A 6,779-nucleotide genomic window follows, 5' to 3' on the forward strand; every position below is an offset into this window, starting at 1 on the left:
ATTTCCTCATAGCTCCCATCGGGTGCTCAACTTCCTCTTCACTGAAGTTGGTGTGTTCGTGTTGCTCCTCTGTGTGCCTGCACTTTGTCCATTTCTCTCCCTCGAGGGAGGATGGAAGCACTGAAAGAGTTAATATCTCTCCCGGGGTCTGCAGATGTTTCTGTGACCCCGGCCGGGCTGGGTCCTTGTGGCCGGAGCTGTTTTACGATGGAGGTTTCTGCAGCAGCTGCGCTGGGGCTGTGTCAGGATGGGCCGTGCTGAGGGAGGGCCAGGATCTCAGCAGCCAGGCCAGAACACAGCAGCAGCACGGCCGGGGCCCATGGCTTCTCCTCCCCCTGCCTGGGGCTTGCGGGTGAACCCCGAGGGTGGCAGAATCTTGGCCGAGCCGGCCCGGCCCAGCTGAGACGGGGGCTGGGCCAGCCTTGTTATCTCTTTGCTGGCCCCAAGGGAAAGAGACCCTCCTAGGCTTTCTCATCTTTAACATGTGTTTTCACAGAGGTGTGTACAGTTTCCTTAGTGGTTTAACAGATTGCCAATTCTCAAAGCTAATTACTGATTGGTTTTCTGTTAGACATGGAGGCAAGTGCTAGCACCTTCTCTTAGAACATGACTTCCACCACAACAGCACAGAGCACAGAGCTCCTTTGTCCATATGTAGTCCTCATGTGCCCGAGGCCTCAAAACCCCTCCCTGGGAGGTTTCTGGGGTCTCTCCAAGGTGTTTTCAAATGAAAACATTCAGCTCAGAGTCTAAGAAAATCACCAGAGGACAGGGCCAGCCTGACCTGGCTGTTTTTGTCTGAGCAATCCTTGGATATATAGAATTTGGGAGATAAAATTCTAATTTTGGCCATGGCATCTGGGCATGAAAGGTGGTTCTTTTCCACAGGAATTAAGGAACAGAGCCACAGTGTTTCAGGGGCAGATGAGAGGTGACCACCAGAGGCCAAGGCTAGCCAGAGCAGGTAAGTTTTTTTCTGAGATATACCCTTGCCCACCAGAAATCTTTTAGGGAGTGTACCAGTTTTGGCAACCGGCATCTGAAAAGATGGATGGTTCTTTTCCATTGCAGGGAAAGCACGGAGCCCCAGTGTTTCAGGAGCTGATGAGAAGCAGCCCTTGACATGCCAAGGTCAGCTAGACTTGTCAGGTGGCCCATGGGGAGACCAAGCCAGCCAGACCTGCTCCATGTTCCCTCAGTTACACGGGGCCCCATAGTGTCCCAATGGTCCCTTGCTTCCATGACGCACTGAGGTGTCCCAATGGCCCTTTGGTGACATGAGGCCCTGAAAGGCCCTCATGGTCTCCATGGTTCCATCAGGCCCCACAGAGTCATAATGATCTCTGGGTTCCATGAAGCCCCGCTGTGTCACCATGGCCCCTTGGTTCCATGGGCTCCAGTGGTGCCACAATGAACCCCTTGCTTTCATGAGGTCCCCACAGTATCCCAGGGATCTCCATGGGAAGGAAAGAACCAAGCCCCAGTGTTGCAGAGGCAGTCACCAGAGGCCAAGGCCAGCCAGACTTGATGGGACTGGCAGATTTTGCCTGGAAGCAACCCTTGGATATACAGAATTTTAGAGGTAGAATCCCAATTTCACACATGGACACTTGGGGGAGAATCTCAGTCCTTTTCAATAGGAAGGAAAGCACAGAACACTGGTGTTTCAGGGGCAGCTAAGAGGCAGCTATGCGAGGCCAAGGCCAGCCACACCTCTCTGTCCTGGTAGCTTTTGTCTGACAGCAACCCTTGGATATAGGGGATTTGGGAGGTGGAATCCCAATTTTGGCCATTTCTGCACAGTTAAGAAGAATGGTTCTTTTCCATAGGAAGGAAAGCACAGAGCTCAAGTGTTTCAAATGGAGATGAGGAGAGAGATGGCTCCTGGGAGGCTCAGCCAGCCATATCTGTTTCTCCTGGCAGCTTTCATCATGGAGGAGTCCTTGGATATATGGAATTTGGGAGGAAGAATTTCTAATTTGACAATGGACACCTTGAGAAGAAGGATGGTTCTTTTCCATTGGAAGGAAAGCACTGAGCCCCAGTGTTTGGAAAGCAGTCCCCAAGAGGCCAAGGGCAGCCAGACCTGTCAGTCCTGGCAACTTTCACTTGGGAGCAATCCTTGGATGTACAGAATTTTGGAAGTGGAATCCCAGTTTTGGCCATGGGCACCTGGTCAAGATGGATGATTTGCTGCTACAGGAAAGAGAAGTGCCAAGTCCAAGTGTTCTGGAAGATGATGAGAGGTAGCCACCCTTAGGCCAAGACAGCCAGACCTGTCTCTCCTGGCAGCTTTTGTCTAGGGGCTATCCTTGGACATAGAGCATTTTGGAGGTGCAATCTCAATTTTGGCTGTGGATACGTGGACAGGAATAGTTCTTTCTATGAAGAAAGAAAGCGCAGAGCCTCAGTGTTTCAGAGGCAGATGAGTGCCAGCCCTCAGGAAGCCAAGGCCAGCCAGACTTGTCACTCCTGGCAGCTTTTGTCTCAGAGTTATCCTTGGATATAGGGAATGCTGGAGACAGATGCCCAATTTTGGCCATGTGTACTTGGTCGGGATGGATGTTTTTTTCCCATAAGAAAGAAAAGCACATGGTCCCAGTGTTTCAAAGACAGATGAGAGATGGCCCCTGGATGGCCAAGGCAACCAGATCTGTCACTCCTGGCAGATTTCATCTGGAAACAACCTTTGCATATAAGGAAATGTGGAGAAGGAATCCAAATTTTGGCCATGGGGCCTTGGAGGAGAAGGACACTTCTCTCTCATAAGAAGGAAAGCCCAGAGCCCCAGTGCTCCAGGGACAGATGAGAAGCAGCCCTCGACATGCCAAAGTCAGCTGGACTTGTCAGGTGGTCCCCAGGAGGCCCAGCCAGCCAGACCTGTTCCCTGTTCCCTTGGTTTTGTGGGACCCCACAGTGTCACAATGGTTTCCTTGGTTTCATGAGGCCCTGGAGTGTCAGAATGTTCCCCCTGCTTCTGCAGTGTCACAATGGCCCCGTGCTTCCATGAGACCTTGCAACGTCACAATGGCTCATGCTCCCACAAAGCCCTGATGTGTCACCATGGCCCCTCGGCTCCATGCCCCCTCGCTGTGTCACAATGGCTTCTCTGTGACACTACAGGATCCACAAGGTCACCATGGACCCTTGGTTCCTTGGGGCCCCGAGTTTCACAATGATCTCCTTGATTGCATGAGTCACCAGAGTGTCACAGTGGCCCCTTGGTTCCATGAGGTTCCGTAGTGTCACCGTGGTGTCCTTGGACCCGCGTTGTCACAACTGACCCCTGGCTCCATGAGGTTCCGTACGGTCACTGTGGTCGCTGTCAGAGGCAGGATGAGATCAATGTCCCGAGACACCTTGGGATGCTTGGAATGCCCATGTGGGGCCAGGGCCGGGTTAGGCCTTGGTTTGTAGTGGGACTTCTTGGGTGGGAGGGGTGAGAACCTTGTAGAGAGCCGGGGAGATAGGGACCCCGATCTGGGACAACTGTGGAAGCTCCCTTCAAGATTTCACCTTTTGGGAACACGGGAGAGGGAAGAGGGGTAGGACGGGGAGAACCACATGAACTGGGGATTAAAGTGTTAACTGCCGGTTGCTTTCTCCATTCCCACCTTGAATTTAAAATGGCTCTTACTTGGTGAAACCAGAAAATGATCTTAGAAAGGGAGGAGTTCCCCGACCGTCCTAATTCTGCCAACTTTGCAATGACTACATCCCAAAAATCGACCCCATACAATTGGCCAGTGGTAACCTCCAGGAAATGAGAAAACAACCAAACAATTAACTTTCTTAATTCTCACTTTTTAACATTAACATCCCCACCCACAAGGATTCCCTCAACTTGGATAAACACTGTTTTCTGGATCCCAGAAAGCCTCGCACCCATGGCTTATGATGTTAAGAGAGAGAACCAATACTCACCACCCGTAAGAAAATATAAAAGGAAAAGGCAGAAAAACCCACACCGGCCCCTGTCAAAAAAGACGGTGGCTGCACAGCAGAGAAAAAGAGGCAAAGGTGCTAAGTTAAAAATCAGCTGCCAAGTCAAGATCTGCAGGATGTTGGAAAAAATGTGGGGTTTGGGTTTTTTGTTGGTGAAGGAAAGTCATCTCTGGGTCTCTGCCAGGGCAGAAACTGCCACTGCAGAGTGGAGCTTAAACAATGGGTTCAGGGAGAGCAGTTACAGATGGGGAAAGCAGCAGGTGGAACCTCCCTGTTTCCTTTTTCCCCAGCCTCAAATCCTGATAGGCACAGGAGGGAAACTAAAGCTGCAGGAGCCCAAGATGTTGTCACCTTGGCTGTGTGACTTCCTGAGCTGCTGCCTGCAGACAGATGAGGAGCAGCGCTGGTCTGCCAAGGAGCTCCTGCAGGTAAAATGCAAAGGGGCTGCAGGTGAAACAGGGTGCGAGGAATGGGCTCCTCCTCCATGGAAGTCCAAGGCATCAGATGAGCCCCCTTCCTCCTCACCTCCAGTCTTGGTGCTCTTCAAATGAAAATGGTGAGGAGTCCTAGACTGAGCTGGGCTGGCAGGGCCCTGTAAAGGTCATCAGGTGCAAGTGTCCTGCCATGAGCAGGGACATCTTTAAAGAGATCAGATTGCTCAGAGCCATTTTCCACCTGACCTGGAATGGTTCCAGGGATGAGGCACCTAAAAGCTCTTGGGGACCCGTGTGCCAGTGTTGCAGAATGCTCTAAGTAAACAAGTTCTACCTAAGATCTACTCTGATTGCATCCCATTTGTGTTTAGAAATATTTTCCCACATTCTGTTGTAACTGGCACTGTTCAAAAAAGGTGTCCCCCACTTTCTTCAAAGCCACACAGAATTTTGGAAAATGGCTGTAAAATCTCCTTGGGCCTGTTCTTCACACAAGTAAATAACTCCACCTCTCTCTGTTTTTCCTGAGAGGACAGGTGCTCTGTCCTCCGGCTGTTTTCTGTTGCCCTGTTTTGTAATTTGGTGGAGTGCCCCATTTTATCCAATGGCAAAAGAATTGAAGTAGAGAAATGCAGGGTACAGAGACATGCAAAGGCGGTGCAGGAATCCAAGGAAGCCAGGCTGGCTGAGTGGTCAGAGATTTGGCTGTGGGCAGGAGGGGCTGTGGGGGGCTCACTGTCAGCCTCTGAGGGGCCCTGGTTTGTGCCCCCAGCCCACCCTTGGAGGTTTCTGGCACGCAAACAGGGAGAGCTGAGAGGGACTTGTCCTAGCCCCATCTGCTGCCTGGCACGCTCAAGCAGACAGGAACTGCCCCAGGGTTACTGCCAGGTTGTGTGGCAGAGAGGGAAGTGCAGCAGCCAGTGCCACTGGGCTGTCCCTGCTGGGAAGGAAGGTGCCATCCAGCACACGAGGGGCAGGGCATGGAAAGGTAGACACTGCACTGTGGGAATCAGCCCAGTGCCTGTTGTTCAAAGTGAGGAACCCATGTGAGGCTTTGGAATTCCCTGAAAGCGAGAAACTCCAAGGACAGAAAGCAGCATTTCTAGAGCACTGTCAGTGCAAAAATCCCAGCAAGATGAAAACACCTTGATAAATGGATGAGTGGGATTCTGGGCCAGGTTTGCCTGTGATGGCAAGGTCTTGCACATGATGATTGAGGTGCAGATGGTCCATCTTTCTGGATCTTTCTAGGAGCCCTGTGAATCTTGTGAAGCACTGAGTTTGGAAAGTCATGGTTCATTTGACTTCTCTTGATTTTCTTTTTTCCTTTGTGCAGCATCCATTTATAACATCTGCTGAGCCTGCATCCAGCCTGGTGCCACTGCTTGGTGCAGTGAGGAAGAGGAAGGAGACAAGACAGCACCACTTAGTTATCAACCACCTTAGAGCAGGATTGTAGGTTAGGATAAGGGTAAGGTTTAGGCTTAGGCTTAGGTTTAGGCTTAGGTTTAGGCTTAGTCTTAGGTTTAGGCTTAGATTTAGGCTTAGATTTAGGCGTAAGTTTAGGCTTAGGTTTAGGCTTAGGCTTAGGTTTAGGCTTAGGCTTAAGCTTAGGGTTAGGCTTAAGACTAGGTTTAGTGCTGCGGTTACGGTTAGAGTTACTGTTATGACTAGGTTTAGTTTTAGGTTTAGTGTTAGGGTTACAACTAGTCTTAAGGGGTTAGAGTTAGGGTATGATTTTGTAATAGGTGTGCAGAGTAGAATTTGAAATTAATAAAACATTTCAAACCACAACTCTCCTTGTAATTTCCTTCCTTCTTACTCTGTGAATATGCTCATGATTTCCTTGTAAATTGTCTGTTGTTTCTTAAATGTGGAAGTCACCCCTACAGTGTCTTTAGCATGGTGTCAAATTGGGGAATGGTCATCTTCATTTATCCTCTCCAGACCATGCTGCTTTTGGAATATGACCCACTTGTCTGGTTTTGGTCCTCTGTGGTACCTCTGTTTGAGGTAGAAAGGGCAATGGCATTTGCATGAAAAAACAAAGGAGAAATGGGACAGCCCAAATACTCTATGTGGATACAGGCTCTCTGCTGTGACTCAGGAGCGTTCGAGTTCCTGCCACTTGGATTTGTATCCCCAAGTGCAATCTCTTTGGCAGAAGGAGAGCCTTGCTCAAGTGAGAAAGCAGAAGGATCAGAGAGGGGGCTCTGAAAGGTCTCCTCTGGTGCAGAGCTGGCAGCGCCTGTGAGGTGAGAGCGGGCCCGGCCTTGGCCGGGGTGCAGCCCCAGCAGAGGCCTGGCAGAGCCCGGAGCAGCCTGAGCCTGGGCAGAGGCAGGCTGGAAGGAGGCCCTTGGAGCTGCAGGAGGCAGCAGCCGGGCCCTGGGTGCCTCTTCC

General features: G+C 50.8%; 1 long non-coding RNA gene across 1 annotated transcript; it reads left to right on the forward strand.

Moving 5' to 3' along the window:
* Nucleotides 1–690: 690 nt before the first annotated feature.
* LOC135292009 (uncharacterized) lies at nucleotides 691–6,163 on the forward strand. Its single transcript, XR_010354605.1, has 5 exons — nucleotides 691–964; nucleotides 1,072–1,582; nucleotides 1,830–3,409; nucleotides 4,236–4,373; nucleotides 5,716–6,163. It is a non-coding gene; the product is annotated as an uncharacterized LOC135292009 (long non-coding RNA).
* The last annotated feature ends 616 nt before the right edge of the window (nucleotides 6,164–6,779 follow it).

This window comes from Passer domesticus, unplaced genomic scaffold (genome assembly GCF_036417665.1).
Source record: "Passer domesticus isolate bPasDom1 unplaced genomic scaffold, bPasDom1.hap1 HAP1_SCAFFOLD_176, whole genome shotgun sequence".
NCBI lineage: Eukaryota > Metazoa > Chordata > Aves > Passeriformes > Passeridae > Passer > Passer domesticus.